The sequence below is a fragment of the Ranitomeya imitator genome, chromosome 3 (assembly GCF_032444005.1).
Source record: "Ranitomeya imitator isolate aRanImi1 chromosome 3, aRanImi1.pri, whole genome shotgun sequence".
Classification (NCBI taxonomy): domain Eukaryota; kingdom Metazoa; phylum Chordata; class Amphibia; order Anura; family Dendrobatidae; genus Ranitomeya; species Ranitomeya imitator.
In genome coordinates, this window is record NC_091284.1 from 61307773 (window position 1) to 61326118 (window position 18346).

An 18346-nucleotide genomic window follows, 5' to 3' on the forward strand; every position below is an offset into this window, starting at 1 on the left:
CCAGAGAAATCGGTACCGGAATTATCTGTGTCCGTATGCCCGTGCGTTTCTGTGGCACATGTGCAGCACACGTGTGCCGCCCATGTGCCCACTGGGTACCACGCGCACCGTGCAGGAGACCGCGCTAAAGTTTAGCGCTGTCCCCTGCATCTGGTGCTGAAGCCGCCATTCATATCTTCTCTGCAGCAGCGTTTGCTGTAGAGAAGATATGAATATTCCTTTTTTTTGTTTGTTTCTCGTGTTTACAATAAAGATCCATGTCCCCACCCCCCTCCCACCCCCTGTGCGCCCGCCCGCTGTTCTTAAAATACTCACCCGGCTCCCTCGCTGGTGCTGCTTCCTGTCCTGGCCGCACCTTCTACTGTATCAGCGGTCACGTGGGGCCGCTCATTTACAGTAATGAATATGCGGCTCCACCTCTGTGGGAGGTGGAGCCGTATATTCATGACTGTAATCAGCGGCCCCACGTGACCGCTCATACAGTAGAAGGTGCGGCCAGGACAGGAAGCAGCGCCAGCGAGGGAGTCGGGTGAGTATTTTAAGAACAGCGGGCGGGCGCACAGGGGGTGGGAGGGGGGTGGGGACATGTCTGATTTTGACTTGGGTATCAAACCAAATCCGTCCGTGAAAAGTCGTACCGCACTCTGATGACTGAATGGAGAAGGTGGAGAACCTTTTTTTTTTTTTTTTCTTTCCACATCTGAGAACAGCTGATGCTGCTGTGATTATAGTGTACGGCCACGTTCACACATCGTTCAGAGTGGTGATGTGTTTCTATTCTACTTTTCCTCTGATTGTTCCACTCCTGGTTTTGTCTTACAAATACCGATGCAAAATACTGACCAAATACTGAACGTGTGAATGCGTCCTTATCAGAATAATTGGACCGTCTGTCTCAGATGTGCAGTACGCGGCTGTGTCACCTTACCCAATGAGAATGATAGAACAGTAAAGTTTACTTTCGGTCAACAATTCATAGTGGAAATCCACACGGAAAGTGGAGCATCTTTGTATAGTGTTACTGGTATCCGCTTTTTCTACTTCTTCGTACAGCAGGCCTGACCGTGCAGAGCTACCTTTCTCTCGCCCCCCCATCATCGCACATGTCCTACTTTCCTGACCTTGTTCTTGGATGGAATGCCGCTGAGGTCACTGGTATATGCGCTGGATTATCACTTCGCTGCCAGTAATGTGGCCGGTGAACCTTTCCCATAATGGCCCGTGATGGCATACTGGGAATCTGCATGGACAGGTATTTAAGCAGTCCATTAGCTAAACCAATGTTCTGCTTTTAACCCTGTAATTGTCATGTTTGTGCTTCCATAAGGACACGGGGTCATGAGGGTCATTGTGTCTTTCTAGTGCCCCTCCGGGGACGGCCTCGACCTTTTAACACGACTGCTCTAGTTCAATGCCATGTTGTGACAGATCCCCCCCTGTTGTTTCTGTTCAGTTTCCGGCACCCAAAGGGTGGAAAGATTGTTGTAATTGGCACCCGCAGCTGCTCTTTCTTTTGACAGGGGATAATTTTGCATCCAATGCTTTGTGTGACAGCTGCCTAATTGGGCATTCTCTCCTTGTAGCAAGCATGCCTCCTTCAAGCCTCCCCGCTGACAAATGGTGGCGGATTATAGATGGGGACATGCTGACCCATTCGACCTTGCTGAGACTGCAAGGAGGAGTCTGCCGCCTCCTGCAAGAGGCTTCGGGTCAAGTAAAGGACAAGGTCACGAGCCAGGTGGGCAAGCGGCTCCCCTAACACATGGCCGCCATCCAATGTCACCGTGTCAAGGGCGATGGCTGCGTTATTGATTGTCGTCCCTTTCATGATGTCTCATTGCGGCTGCTTATATATTGGATGTCGGTGATTAAAGTGCGGTGCAGTGAGCAAGCCGTGGAGAGCGGATATGATGATATGGACATTGATCTATATCCTTGTCATTGGAATTAGTCGAAATGTGTGATAGCGTCACCAAACAGCCAAATCGCTGCGTAGTCAACATCTCCGGCTCGTAAAAAGTTCTTTCTTGTTTTTTGTTTTTTTTTCTAATGATTTTGTGACCTTTTTGTATTCCGTCCGTGTCGCCGATTTGTATCGCACGCCGCTTTTGTGTCATCTCAGAAGTATCCGGGACGGAACGTTGTGTTTGTTATTAGATGTTAACTCTTTTTTTAATTCTTTTTCTTCCTCCTCTTCCTCCTTCTCGTAAAAGGTTAATAAGATGTTTCATGGCCGAGTGCTCCTTATAGAAGTAGTTGCTCAGCGGAGGGGAATAGCTTGGCAGATTTTTGTGTCTTGGCCTCAGACGTCTCTGGACAAAGAGGATACCTGCTGTTCAATGCTATAGCGGCATAACAAACCGCGCACGGACGATTCCGTTGTTACCCAAGTGTAGCGACACGAAGCCAATTTAAAAAAAAAACAGCGTATTTTTGTGGCTTTTTTTTGCAATGGAACACAGGCGACAATCCTTAAAACGCAATTATTTATTTTTTTTATTTTTTTTACGATGCATTTGATCCTTCCCCTAAGATATAATTGCAATCCCCGGAGGTAAAATCCAGTCAATGGACCCGAGAGATGAATCAGTACGCTCCAGTCTTCTTGCGTGTGTGTGTGTACGTGTTTAATGCTGACCTTGTCCTGCATACGCTTAGCTGCTCAGAGTGATTCGTAGTAAAGGTTTTAATCCAATGCCGTGACACGCATACCGTTGATTAGTACCAGTAGGTGTCTTAGAGGATATTCTCTCCTCCTTTTCGTACTGGTCAGGACCTGGGCACTGGGGAGTCAAGTCGAAGGAGAGGGAAGGATGCATTTTCATTAGTATTCTAAGGAAGCCGTTGTGTCTGCAGAACAAATTGATTGCCACGCCGTACCTGCGCCGGGCACCAGCGCTCGCCGACAGAGAGAGAAACATAGAGGTAGGCTTGTAATCTGTTGTTACCGTATCGCAAATTGAAGCATTCCTAGATTATTTTCTGTCGGGAAGATTGAATTATAATTAAGGCTAAGCCAAGTGCAATCTTTTGTTCTACCGTCTCCGTAGATGTGGGTCGTATAAAAGTTTGGATTATTATTTTTCATTTATTTTCCGGCAGTGGACCTTATCGGATGTGAAGTGTTCGGTAGATAACTGCGTTTGTTAGGATGCTTTCGGCTGGAAACTCCCAAGCCGAGGTCCTTAGCGGAAGTGACCAGAGATGGTCTCTAGCGTCCTTGTGATGTTGGGTCTACTATGTGAACCATGCGCCGCTTACACTCACAGCGGAGGCAGCTCGAGTATTTGTCTTTTTCCACTTTCGCAGAAGAGAGCGTGCCATTAACATTACTGGGCAGGTGGCAGACGTACACGAGTCTTAACTCTGCATGGCAGCTTATGGTATAATATGTGGAGGGGGTGGAGAAGGTGTCTTCAGGGGAAAGACCTTACAAGACCTTTCTCCTATGTGGGATGCAGTATTCAGACATGTTGGGCGTAAGGATATAAATATGTGATGTCATATATAATTAGATACATGTGATATGTATAATGTATGCATCAGTTATAAATATATAAAGTGGTTCGTGTATTTCATGCACATCCCCTACAGGTCTGGTTACAGGTATCCCTCCAAATCTTGAAGAAATCAATCAAACTGACAACCTAATTAACATACAAGTAGGATCTCATGGATATTCTTACAAAACCAAATCGCAGCACAAAGGTCTTCTAAGTATAGTCTAATAATACGCCACTTTTACAGTATTTTTGCTACTTTTGGGACTTTTTCACCTACAGTTTGTAGTAATAGGGTAGTTAATAACATACCGTATATTACCAACCCCTTCAGTCTATCAGGTTCATCTCTCGTTTAGATTTTAAAGAGGCTAAGCTTCCTGTGCAATATGCAGTCTATTGCTCTCTGATATCAGCCATTCATTCTGGGGAAAGATCTAGTAATTGTTAACTTGTAAAAGCCAGAGAAGTCCATTAAATAAATGGATACAACTTTTTTCTAAGGTCATGGTGGTGGATTATAATGTTGCTGGTTCTTAAAAGGGGATGTCCAGGACTTTAACTTTGATTGTTTTTCCTTAGGGTAGGTCATCAGTGTCTGTTCGGTGGGGGTGCGACACACAGTACCGCCCGTCGATTAGCTGTGCCCCGGAGTTGCACAGTACAGGTTCGTCAATTGTATAGTGGCCTGGCCCAGACATCCGTCACCTACCGCTCATCCGCCGCCTACTGCTCATCCGCCACCTACTGCACATCCGCCACCAACCGCACATCCACAACCTACTGCTCATCCACCACCTACCGTACATCTGCAACCTACCGCACATCTGCAACCTACCGCACATCCGCTACCTACCGCACATCCGCCACCTACCGCACATCCGCCACCTACCGCACATCGGCAACCTACCGCACATCCGCCACCTACTGCACATCCGCCACCTACCGCACATCGGCAACCTACCGCACATCCGCCGCCTACCGCTCATCCGTCACCTACCGCACATCCGCCACCTACCGCACATCCACAACCTACTGCTCATCCGCCACCTACCGCACATCTGCAACCTACCGCACATCTGCAACCTACCGCACATCCGCCACCAACCGCACATCCGCCACCTACCGCACATCCGCCACCTACCGCACATCGGCAACCTACCGCACATCCGCCACCTACTGCACATCTGCCACCTACCGCACATCGGCAACCTACCGCACATCCGCCGCCTACTGCTCATCTGTCACCTACCGCACATCCGCTGCCTACTGCTCATCCGCCACCTACTTCACATCCGCCACCTACTTCACATCCGCCACCTACTGCACATCCGCCACCTACTGCACATCCGCCCCCTGCTGCACATCCGCCCCCGGCTGCACATCCGCCACCTACTGCACATCCGCCACCTACTGCACATCCGCCACCTACTGCACATCCGCCCCCTGCTGCACATCCGCCCCCGGCTGCACATCCGCCACCTACTGCACATCCGCCACCTACTGCACATCCGCCACCTACTGCACATCCGCCCCCTGCTGCACATCCGCCCCCGGCTGCACATCCGCCACCTACTGCACATCCGCCACCTACTGCACATCCGCCACCTACTGCACATCCGCCACCTACTGCACATCCGCCACCTACTGCACATCCGCCACCTACTGCACATCTGCCACCAACTGCTCATCCGCCACCTACTGCACATCCGCCACCTACTACACATCCGCCACCTACTGCACTTCCGCCACCTACTGCACTTCCGCCGCCTACTGCACATCCGCCGCCTACTGCACATCCGCCGCCTACTGCACATCCGCCGCCTTCTGCACATCCGCCGCCTACTGCACATCCCCCACCTACTGCACATCCGCCGCCTACTGCACATCCGCCGCCTACTGCACATCCGCCGCCTACTGCACATCCGCCGCCTACTGCACATCCGCCACCCACTGCACATCCGCCGCCTACTGCACATCCGCCACCTACTGCACATCCGCCGCCTACTGCACATCCGCCACCCACTGCACATCCGTCACCTACTGCACATTAAGAGCTTTGTAGCGTTCCAAAAGCCTAGGCCTATTGCTATGTTTTTTCTTGGTTTAGAGCTTTCAATTAAATGTTTTCAAGAATATTTTTTTACTTGTTTTTCTAGAAAACATTTTTTTACATTAGCTGGACTTTGTCTTTTCTCTTCATGTCTACTTACCTGAAACTGGGGCCAGGATTTGTCAGTGCACCGCACCCCTTGTGGATCATTGCCTGCATCCGTGAGCTGATGTGAACTTTGTTTTTTTCTTTTGCTCAAATGCAGCCTGGAAGTTCAATTTGTATCAAACGTTTTCAAATGAAATGCGTCTCCAGATCCCACAGCATATGAAACAGAGGGCTTCAAAAAATGCATATATTTTCACCTGTCTCTGGTCCTCACCTGTCCCTCCACACAACTCCACCCCCAGTCCTCCAGTTTTCTTCTAGGTGCCTTGGTCCTCTTTGGCACCTCTGGCAATGACTAGGCCTCGCTACGCCATGTTGTCATGGTCCGACACACATCATGACATCAAGATGCATAGTCAAGAGATCAGTGGACCACTACGAAGGACAGGAGGCCTGTAGAAGAGGACCAGAGGATTGGGCAGAGAGCTGTGCGAGGGACAGATGAGGGCCAAGGAGGGGCACATTCCCAACTCTTTATGACCCAACAAAATGGTGGCTGCTGTATTCACCTAAAACAAAGTGCAACAAATGTTTGTGTTTTTATCTTTTTAAGCTGAGAGGGGGGCATCCAACTAAATTCAGAAATAACGTCATAGAAGCTTGATCTAAAATGTACAGTTCCAAAACATCTACAAGATGTGATTTCTTTGTAATTTGCAGGAATCAGTTCGATCCCTACTTGCGTTTCTCATCATCTCATCCAGCGCATTGGAAATGACACAAATATTTATGCACTAAAACATATGATGTAATATTATCGAATGTCCCTGCTAAGACATCATCCGATAAAAATGTACAAAGCACAAAGGCAAAATAAGTTGTTGATTCAGTGACATGGCCGGTACAGTGAACGTATTGTCTTTAGCCGAGAGTTCATTTATCGGGTCATTTAACTGATGTAAGTAGGTACAGCATTGTACTGAATGTCTTTATGCCAAATTAGCCGAGTGGCTAGAGTTTAGCGTGAGGTCATGGACTTTAAATAAATGTATGCTTTGTTCAATGCTAAGACTGCATGGCAGGTTTATGCAAATTGCTTTTCTAGCAAACACTGTGAGATCTGGTCAGAGCTCCTTTATAACTTACTGTACCTACGGGCTCTCGGCTAAATTGCAGTCTGCAGCTTTTTATTCAATACCAAGGAAAATAAATAAATTTTACGTGCTGTTAAGATTCACGAGGAAGGAAATTACTGGAGCCAACTGGGACAAAGTACAATAACCACAAAAGAGCAACCAAGTCATCTAGGAAGCATGAGACCCTCGGAAACAGTACAAATAGGCTTCAGCTGACTTGTATGTAGGCACGTGGAGCACAGTGCCATACTATGGAGCAATAGGCACCCTGGTGTTTCCCATTGTATTACGAAGATCTTCAGCAATGGTTCTAGAGAAGAATATGTCACTTACACGGCATCTGATGGAGCATGCCGCAACTTCATCTGCCTGTGTATAAAATTGGGCATAATGAGCCACAATATAGCCCCATAGATCCCTGTGCCATGCTGTTTGCATGAGCCCTAAGAACCCTTTTCATTTTGGCCTATGAATGGGCAAATTAATAATTGTAAAAAAATGTTCCCGATCATTGTCCCATGTATCCATTGACCGACAAACGAGCAAACTGTGTTTGACGGCTGAGGGCATTTTTTATGAGTTATACAGTTTGCGCTGACAAAATTAAAAGTCCTTTAAGTTTGCGCCAATCTGTTTTTTCTTTAGTTGATTGTCGCTGCAAGTGTCAACTGTAAGCACAAAATGAGTGTTTAAACCAAACACAAACCCACAGGGCACCCTCTGTGCGGCCGAGCATGTTCAGGGCACCCTCTGTGCGGCCGAGCATGTTCAGGGCACCCTCTGTGTGGCCGAGCATGTTCAGGGTGCCGAGCATGTTCTGGGCACCCTGTGTGGCCGAGCATGTTCAGGGCACCCTCTGTGTGGCCGAGCATGTTCAGGGCACCCTCTGTGTGGCCGAGCATGTTCAGGGCACCCTCTGTGTGGCCGAGCATGTTCAGGGCACCCTCTGTGTGGCCGAGCATGTTCAGGGCACCCTCTGTGTGGCCGAGCATGTTCAGGGCACCCTCTGTGTGGCCGAGCATGTTCAGGGCACCCTCTGTGTGGCCGAGCATGTTCACGGCACCCTCTGTGTGGCCGAGCATGTTCAGGGCACCCTCTGTGTGGCCGAGCATGTTCTGGGCACCCTCTGTGTGGCCGAGCATGTTCAGGGCACCCTCTGTGTGGCCGAGCATGTTCAGGGCACCCTCTGTGTGGCCGAGCATGTTCACGGCACCACATCTGTCAGTAAGGGAGGGAGGGCAGAGATGGATGAAAACAAGTAGTTGGGACTGGACTGTTTGGCCACACCAAGGGTGCACGGAGTTTCCTGTGCTTGGCTTGAACAGACATTTAGTTCTCCCAGACTCCCTTTAAGGGCAGGTGCAGATCACCGTATGTTCTCCATCCCAGAAAAACTGTGTGATTATGCCAATCACACTGTGATTAGAGTGGTATCCATTTTTCTCGGAAATGGAGAAAATCTAAAACTTTTTCCATCTTCTCCTTTCAGTCTGTCCTTGAAAATCGGACAGCCTGATGTTTTCCAAAGACCCATAGACATTGGCGAGTGCCTCTGATTCAGAGGCAAATCATGCATGCTGCAATTTTTTCCGCGAACTGCAAAAAAATCTTGACAAGTGTATGGCCTCGTGGAATAACATTGGTTCGTTAAAACAACGGATTGCACTCGGACCTAAATTACGTTCATCTGCATGAGCCATACAACTGATAATTAGTAAGTGACTGTTATATCACTTGCTGCTGATCTAAGGAGCGCTGATTCCTATTTCTCCAATATAGCACTTGAAGTAGTGAGAATGGAGATTCTGCTCTTTGCATGACCATACACCCTGCATGACACAGTGGTACCAATGTATGTACAATGATATGCGTTATTTGTCATCTTCAGTGCTCTATTTTTGTTCTTTTGTTTTCATAGGTAGTGTAGTGTTAATATCTCTATAGATCTGTGCTTATTCAATGTCTTCCCAACTATTGATAAAACAAAAGTGACAGCAAGAAGATTTGTCATCATTTGCTCCATCCGTTGCTGAAGCTGTGGGTACTGCAGCCACTTCTGCTTAAGTGGCCAAACATTACAAGGTGCATCAGTTGTGATCTTATTTATGGACAATTCTGACTGCAAAACAGTCAAAAGGATTTCCTAGTGTATGGGCACCTTAGGCTGTATGGCTTTGTGTAGGGGCACTTTAGACTGTATTACCTGCCTTGTGTACTGGCAGTTTAGACTGTATGGCCTCATGTATGGGCACGACTGTATAGACACATTAGACTGCATGGACTAGTGTATGAGCACCTTAGACTGAATGGCCTCATGTATGAGGACCTTAGACTATATGGTCTTGTGTATGGGTACATTAGACTGTATGGTCTTGTGTATATTCACATTAGACTGTATGACCTAGTGTATGGGCACCTTAGACTGTATGGCCTTGTATATGGACACATAAGACTGTGTGGCCACGTGTATGGGCATATTAGACTTTATGGCATTGTGTATGGGCACATTAGACTTTATGGCATTGTGTATGGGCATATTAGACTTTATGGCATTGTGTATGAGCATCTTAGACTGTATGGTCTCGGGAATGGGCACATTGGACTGTATGGCCTTGTGAATGGGCACATTAGAGTATGGCATTGTGTATGGGCATATTAGACTTTATGGCATTGTGTATGGGCACATTACACTTTATGGCCTCTTGAATGTGCATATTAGACTGTATGGCCTCTTGTATGGGCGTATTAGACTTTATGTTATGGCATTGTGTATAGGCACATTAGACTTTATGGCATTGTGTATGGGCACATTAGACTGTATGGCCTCCTTGTATGGGCACATTAGACTTTATGACATTGTGTATGGGCACATTAGACTGTATGGCCTCATGTATGGGCACATTAGACTGTGTGGCCTCGTGTATGGGCACATTAGACTTTATGGCATTGTGTATGGGCACATTAGACTGTATGGCATTGTGTATAGGCACATTAGACTGTGTGGCCTCGTATATGGGCATATTAGACTGTATGGCATTGTGTATGGGCACATTAGACTGTATGGCATTGTGTATAGGCACATTAGACTGTGGCCTCGTGTATGGGCACATTAGACTGTATGGCATTGTGTATGGGCACATTAGACTTTATGGCCTTGTGTAAGGGCACATTAGACTATGGCATTGTGTATAGGCACATTAGACTGTATGGCCTCGTGTATGGGCACATTAGACTGTATGGCCTCGTGTATGGGCACATTAGACTGTATGGCCTCGTGTATGGGCACATTAGACTGTATGGCCTCGTGTATGGGCACATTAGACTGTGTGGCCTCGTGTATGGGCACATTAGACTTTATGGCATTGTGTATGGGCACATTAGACTGTATGGCCTCGTGTATGGGCACATTAGACTGTGTGGCCTCGTGTATGGGCACATTAGACTGTGTGGCCTCGTGTATGGGCACATTAGACTTTATGGCATTGTGTATGGGCATATTAGACTGTATGGCCTCGTGTATGGGCACATTAGACTGTATGGCCTCCTTGTATGGGCACATTAGACTTTATGGCATTGTGTATGGGCACATTAGACTGTATGGCCTCGTGTATGGGCACATTAGACTGTGTGGCCTCGTGTATGGGCACATTAGACTGTGTGGCCTCGTGTATGGGCACATTAGACTTTATGGCATTGTGTATGGGCATATTAGACTGTATGGCCTCGTGTATGGGCACATTAGACTGTGTGGCCTCGTGTATGGGCACATTACTGTATGGCCTCGTGTATGGGCACATTAGACTGTGTGGCATTGTGTATGGGCACATTAGACTGTGTGGCCTCGTGTATGGGCATATTAGACTTTATGGCATTGTGTATGGGCACATTAGACTGTATGGCCTCGTGTATGGGCACATTAGACTGTATGGCCTCGTGTATGGGCACATTAGACTTTATGGCATTGTGTATGGGCATATTAGACTGTATGGCCTCCTTGTATGGGCACATTAGACTTTATGGCCTCGTGTATGGGCACATTAGACTGTGTGGCCTCGTGTATGGGCACATTAGACTGTGTGGCCTCGTGTATGGGCACATTAGACTTTATGGCATTGTGTATGGGCACATTAGACTGTATGGCCTTGTGTATGGGCACATTAGACTGTATGGCCTCGTGTATGGGCACATTAGACTGTATGGCCTCCTTGTATGGGCACATTAGACTTTATGACATTGTGTATGGGCACATTAGACTGTATGGCCTCGTGTATGGGCACATTAGACTGTGTGGCCTCCTTGTATGGGCACATTAGACTTTATGACATTGTGTATGGGCACATTAGACTGTATGGCCTCGTGTATGGGCACATTAGACTGTGTGGCCTCGTGTATGGGCACATTAGACTTTATGGCATTGTGTATGGGCACATTAGACTGTATGGCATTGTGTATAGGCACATTAGACTGTGTGGCCTCGTATATGGGCATATTAGACTGTATGGCATTGTGTATGGGCACATTAGACTGTATGGCATTGTGTATAGGCACATTAGACTGTGTGGCCTCGTGTATGGGCACATTAGACTGTATGGCATTGTGTATGGGCACATTAGACTTTATGGCCTTGTGTAAGGGCACATTAGACTATGGCATTGTGTATAGGCACATTAGACTGTATGGCCTCGTGTATGGGCACATTAGACTGTATGGCCTCGTGTATGGGCACATTAGACTGTATGGCATTGTGTATGGGCACATTAGACTGTATGGCCTCGTGTATGGGCACATTAGACTGTATGGCCTCGTGTATGGGCACATTAGACTGTATGGCCTCGTGTATAGGCACATTAGACTGTATGGCCTCGTGTATGGGCACATTAGACTGTGTGGCCTCGTGTATGGGCACATTAGACTTTATGGCCTTGTGTAAGGGCACATTAGACTATGGTATCGTGTATAGGCACATTAGACTGTATGGCATCGTGTATGGGCACATTAGACTTTATGGCATTGTGTATGGGCATATTAGACTGTATGGCCTCGTGTATGGGCACATTAGACTGTATGGCCTCGTGTATGGGCATATTAGACTTCATGGCATTGTGTATGGGCACATTAGACTGTATGGCCTCGTGTATGGGCACATTAGACTGTATGGCCTCGTGTATGGGCACATTAGACTTTATGGCATTGTGTATGGGCACATTAGACTGTATGGCCTCGTGTATGGGCACATTAGATTTTATGGCATTGTGTATGGGCATATTAGACTGTATGGCCTCGTGTATGGGCACATTAGACTTTATGGCATTGTGTATGGGCATATTAGACTGTATGGCCTCATGTATGGGCACATTAGACTGTATGGCCTCGTGTATGGGCACATTAGACTGTATGGCCTCGTGTATGGGCATATTAGACTTCATGGCATTGTGTATGGGCACATTAGACTTTATGGCCTCGTGTATGGGCACATTAGACTGTATGGCATTGTGTATGGGCACATTAGACTGTGTGGCATTGTGTATGGGCACATTAGACTGTGTGGCATTGTGTATGGGCACATTAGACTGTGTGGCATTGTGTATGGGCATATTAGACTGTATGGCCTCGTGTATGGGCACATTAGACTGTATGGCCTCGTGTATGGGCATATTAGACTTCATGGCATTGTGTATGGGCACATTAGACTGTATGGCCTCGTGTATGGGCACATTAGACTGTATGGCCTCGTGTATGGGCACATTAGACTTTATGGCATTGTGTATGGGCACATTAGACTGTATGGCCTCGTGTATGGGCACATTAGACTTTATGGCATTGTGTATGGGCACATTAGACTGTATGGCCTCGTGTATGGGCACATTAGACTGTGTGGCATTGTGTATGGGCACATTAGACTGTATGGCCTCGTGTATGGGCACATTAGACTTTATGGCATTGTGTATGGGCACATTAGACTGTATGGCCTCGTGTATGGGCACATTAGACTGTGTGGCATTGTGTATGGGCACATTAGACTGTATGGCCTCGTGTATGGGCACATTACACTCAGGAGATGCATATGGCATATATGCTGAATGTACAGGTGTAGCGTTGTGGAAACCTAGCATTACACAAGGGAAAGGCTAAATAATTATTTGCAATCATTGTTAATTACATACTGTGCCTGTAACGATTCCCCAGTAGCAGTGAGTCAGACATTGGGCAGAGGCTCCACATTACAGTAACTCCAGGGATTTATGTGATTTTTATTGAAAAAGGGGGAAGGAATTGAATTTCCTGTTGTATTTGCTGTAGTGGAGACTTCAGGATCATTAGAAAAGTTTGCAATTGTTGATGAGAAAGTTTTTTTTTTTTCCCACAAATAATTACAAGAACTTGATAATTCCATTCTTCCAGAAACCAGTCACAGTGAGAAAAGCCGATCTGTTTTCAGGAATTTCTGTGTGGCATCAATTACTGTACACGAGGAGGGAGCCCTGGCTTTATTCTTCCATCAATCAATAGGTTCACATCCAGTGAGCCAGAAAGACTTGGTGTAAAGGGGAAAGTATAATCCATAACAAAGAAGTCATCACTTCTTCTTACTCTATGGGAAATTAACTGTGTGGTTCTCATTGGCAATTGAGACATGCCACATATTTTATCCAAAAAAAATGCCTGTGAGAACCCTTGTTCCTAGTCAACTGCACAAATAACCTTTATATAAACAATACCTATGGGGTGCTAGTGCTACAATGGTTGCAGTCACAATTGGGTTCTGTGGCCTTAAAGGGAATTTGTCACCAGATTTTTGCTACCCCATCTAAGAGCAACATGATGTAGGTGCACGGACCCTGATTCCAGTGATGTGTCACTTACTTTACTGCTTGCTTTAGTCTTGATATTATCCCTGTTTTATCTACTATAGATCTAGCAGTTCTCTGCATGCTGAGCTCTGTATGTCCCCGCCCCCACCACTGATTGGCAGCTTTCAGTATACACTACCAATCATTGATGAGGGCTGAGTTATACCGAACTCATAAATATGGAGGACTACCTGGCTTCAGGTTTAATAGTCGTCTAGTGAGAAAATCACTATTCTATCAGTATGAGATTTTCAGAACTACAACAAGCAGCCCAGAAAGTGACACATCGCTGGAATCAGGGTCTTCATCTCTACATTATGCTGCTCTCATATTAGGTGGCCAAAACCTGGTGACAGATTTCCTTTAAGGGGAAAAGTTCCACAGTAGGTTATGCCAGTAGTATATATGGTGCATCATAGTTGGTTGCCCCTTTTATAGAGCTCTATGTCCACGTTTTAATCTACCTAGGCTGAAAATATAGCGCTGATTAATCAAAGTTAAAAAGGTTGTTCCACATTCACAACTATCCACAAGATGCATGATCAGTATAAGTTCTCTGGTGGTCCCATTGACCATGAGAACAGGACTCCCTTGTTCCTCGTTTGTAGTGCCACTCCATTCACAATCCATATGATTGATGGAGATACCCTAGAGCTGTACTTCACTACTTGGATTGATAGAATGCTTGGTCTGCTCCCACTTTATTCAATATGGAGACACAGAACCCCATTCTTATATTCAGCTTGTAAGCGCTGCACAGAGGCTGGCTAGGATGCCTTGAGCACACTCAGCTCCTGATCCTGGCCAGCTTCAGGGCTACTTCACTCCTTTGATGCCGTAAAGGCAAATCTGTCTCAAAAAAGCAGCATTAGGAGCTCACAATTCCCACCAGCGACCCAGCAGTGCTAATAGTCAGGAGAACTGTCAGCTAAACAATTAAAAATAATAATAAACCTACAAGGGGGGCAATCAATATAAATACTCCGCCATAATATGTATATAAGAAAACCAACAAAAGATGGACACAGGAGCTAAAATAAGCAATTTTATTGAAGACAAAATTCTAAAAAAGTATATAAATACATAAATACAAACGACAATAAGAACGATGCAAAGGTAAAAGAAAGGCGCCCCCCGAGGAAGCAACGTGTGCGAAACGCGCATCGGGGCCTTCCTTCTCCACGCACGAGCAGCAGGTTGGTTCACTGCCTTTAGTGTTACTCCTTATTTTCATCCTTATTCTCTACTACCATGTAAGAAATAATTCTAGAATTACTTATTATACACTATATATGGGACTTCCCGAAAATATCGGTATATATACGATTGTGTATAAGCTGTACAGGGTTCCTCATGGTATTTACAGTATAGTATACTTTTTGTATGTACGCTCAGGATTTGAACCTCCTCTATGGATATATGATGCTTTGGAGCCTCACATTGGTGGTGTGGCTGTCTCTATGCTCTAGTAACTATTGATATTATCATCTAGTATAATCTGATTGTATATGGAGTAACCAGGTCACCTACTTGGATTCCCTATAAAGCACTTATCAATATATTTATATATATATATATATATATATATATATATATATATATATATATATATATATATATATATATATATATATATATATATATATATACAGGTATCTGTTGTACGGTTCACCTGCTTAGTCTACTTGTGCGTGGCACTAGTGTTGCCTTTCTTTTATCTTTGCATCGTTCTTATTGTCGTTTGTATTTATGTATTTATATACTTTTTTAGAATTTTGTCTTCAATAAAATTGCTTATTTTAGCTCCTGTGTCCATCTTTTGTTGGTTTTCTTAAACAATTAAAAGGCATTGTGGGACCATCAATTACTTGTAATTGTCAGGAGGTTTGACCTTTTTTTTTTTATTTGTTATTTATAAGGCAGTTTACATTTATATATTTGTAGCCTTTCGATGCTAGTAAGTGTTAATCTGAGTAATGCCATGACGGACATGGTTTCTTGTAACTTTTGCTAGAGCTTTTTTTCCCGTTGGCTGCTGTATTTCCATTGGTTTAGGCAGGATGTCATGCAAGGCTAAATATTTGCTCGCTCTTTAGCGTGCTAAACACTTGTGATACGATGTACAGTATGCGTGAATTGAGTGTGTGTATGTTAAGTGTATTCTAAACCCCAGGAGCCTGGATCAAATGCCAGCTGTTACATCAGTCCTGATGGTAATCTTACTTGCTAGTCTATGACCTTGACATTGCAGTTGAGGGCTTACCCTGTGCAACATCTATTTTTAAGGTTGATTTGAGTGGGATGTGTAGTGTTTATCCTGTTTTCAGGATACCTTATTAATGCAAATATCTACATTTTAATATTTGTTTCCAATTATAAGGTTTTCTAGGACTAAAAGAGTGATGCCCTATCCTTAAAGGGAGTCTGTCTCCCTGAAAATGGCATTTAAACTGCCTAAACATCTGAGTAGGGGAACTAGCCCCTGTGTAAATCATACTAGGCAAGTACAGCTTAACCTTATAATTAATTAAAATTCAACTTTCAATTCAATATGCAAATGAGGGTGTTTCAATCCAGTCCTGGCGTGGCCTATGCCTTGGTGCACCGCTACGCCCTCCTATTTGCATAATGAAGCCAGTACTCCTCATTAATTTACTTGTCTCTAAGTTGCATCTCTTGTCTGCGCCTCCGCACTGACACTGGATGATCGCAGCCATTTTCAAAGGCGCACACACAACAGCTGCCGGCGCGCTCCGATGACCCATTCCTGTCGGTTTGTGACCACCGCTGGGGTCATAGGTCAGATCCTCTATATGAATGTTTAGGCGGTCATCAAGACTCCCTTTAACTTACCGATATGATGAGCACACCAACAGGGATTGTGTAGGATTTAAAGAAGCACTCCTCCCATCAAAGTTTTTATCCACTTAATATATTGCAGCCATCATATTATACAGCACTATGTACAATTACTCATTTTGCCTTTCTACCCAGCTAATTCTTCTCTTTTCTCTTCTTTTTGTAGAAACAGGAAGTCTCTTGTCCCTGCATAAATCATTCCCCTCTTCACCCCTGGCCCAGTTGCTCCTTCTCCCCCTCGCCAGGGACTTTTGCAGTGACTTTTAACTTATACAAGGAAAATAGACTTCCAGTTTCCACATGAAGCTTAGAAGGATTCTGTTAGTTTTAAAAGGAACTTGTCACCAGAAAAAACACTATTAACCGGCAGATATAGAGTTAATCTGCAGGTTAATAGCGTTATTAACCTGACCGGTGCCTGCCCTTAGCTGAACGCTGCGGGGAGAACATTAACTCTATTCTGAGAAAGTTAACTCTATTCTCCCCTGCAGCGTTCCCGTCTGTCATGTGGCCGGCGCTGCTTCAGTCACCGCTCTGTGTATAGAGAGCAGCAGCTGTAACTGCGCCCCCAGCACTGACTCTCAGCCGGCCCTAATGCAAAGCAAGTGTCAGTCGGGGCCGGGGGTGCCGTTACAACCGTGGCTCTGTATATTTAGAGCAGTGACTGAACCAGCGCTAGTGGTGCCCCCTTGACTGAAACCACACCCCCGACCCGGACATGGTCTCGGGGGAGGCATCGGGGCTGGTTCAGTCACCGCTCAGTGTATAGAGAGCGGCAGCTGTAACTGCGCCCCCAGCACTGACTCTCAGCCGGCCCTAATGCAAAGCAAGTGTCAGTCGGGGCCGGGGGTGCCGTTACAACCGTGGCTCTGTATATTTAGAGCAGTGACTGAACCAGCGCTAGTGCTGCCCCCTTGACTGAAACCACACCCCCGACCCGGACATGGTCTCGGTCACGGGGGAGGAGCCGGCGCTAGTTCAGTCACCACTCTAAGAATACAGAGCTGTGGCTGTTAGCATGCCCCTGGCATTGGGGTCGGCTGTCAGTCAGAACTCTATGGGCACTGTTACAGCAGCCACTCAGTATTCTCAAAGTGGTGACTGAATCAGCGACGGCGCCACCCCAGTGACTGAAACTGAATGCTGGGGGGAATAAAGTTAATTTTCTCCTCGCAGAGCTAGGCTAAGTGCAGATGCCAGCCAGAATAATATCACTATTAACTTGCAGATTAACCCAGTACCTGCAAGTTAATAGCATTTTTTTTCTGGTGAGAGGTTCTCTTTTTTTTCCCATGATGGCATAGACCTAATGGAAAAGAGAAGAATTAGCTGGGTAGAAAGGCAAAATGAGCAATTGTAAGTACACAGTGCTATGTAATATGATGACGGCAATGTATTAAGAGGATAAAAAACTTTGATGGGAGTAGAAATCTGGTGACCGACCTATTTTAAACAGGGATTAGTTTGATATGCATGAAATTAATTGACTGCAAGTAATTATTCTGCTGATTTGGTTATTGAGTGCTGTGACTTCCTGCTGCGATAGAGAGAGCTGCACAAGTAAGCTGGTAGTGTATATTTTCCATCAATGTTTTCCCTGGAGGGTGCCAATTAAAAACATGGCGCCATATGCGTGGTTGTTTGTACCCGCTAGGTGTTTATGTACTTTAAACTTAAAGAAGTTCACTCTGTGATTGAATTTAGAAAATAAAATAAAGTATTGCTTGTATTTTTACTTTTTTCATTGGTTTAAATAGTAGTAGGTCCAATAGCAAAAAAGTTCTTTCTGCTGTATTTTTGATATTTTAGTACTTACATGTATTTTCTTTTCTCTTTCTG

At 45.6% G+C, this 18346-nt stretch overlaps 1 protein-coding gene across 2 annotated transcripts in view; it reads left to right on the top strand.

The window, feature by feature from the left end:
• Positions 1 to 18346, top strand: part of NRIP1 (nuclear receptor interacting protein 1) — a 94189-nt gene that overhangs the window by 66630 nt on the left and 9213 nt on the right. The window lies entirely within an intron of this gene.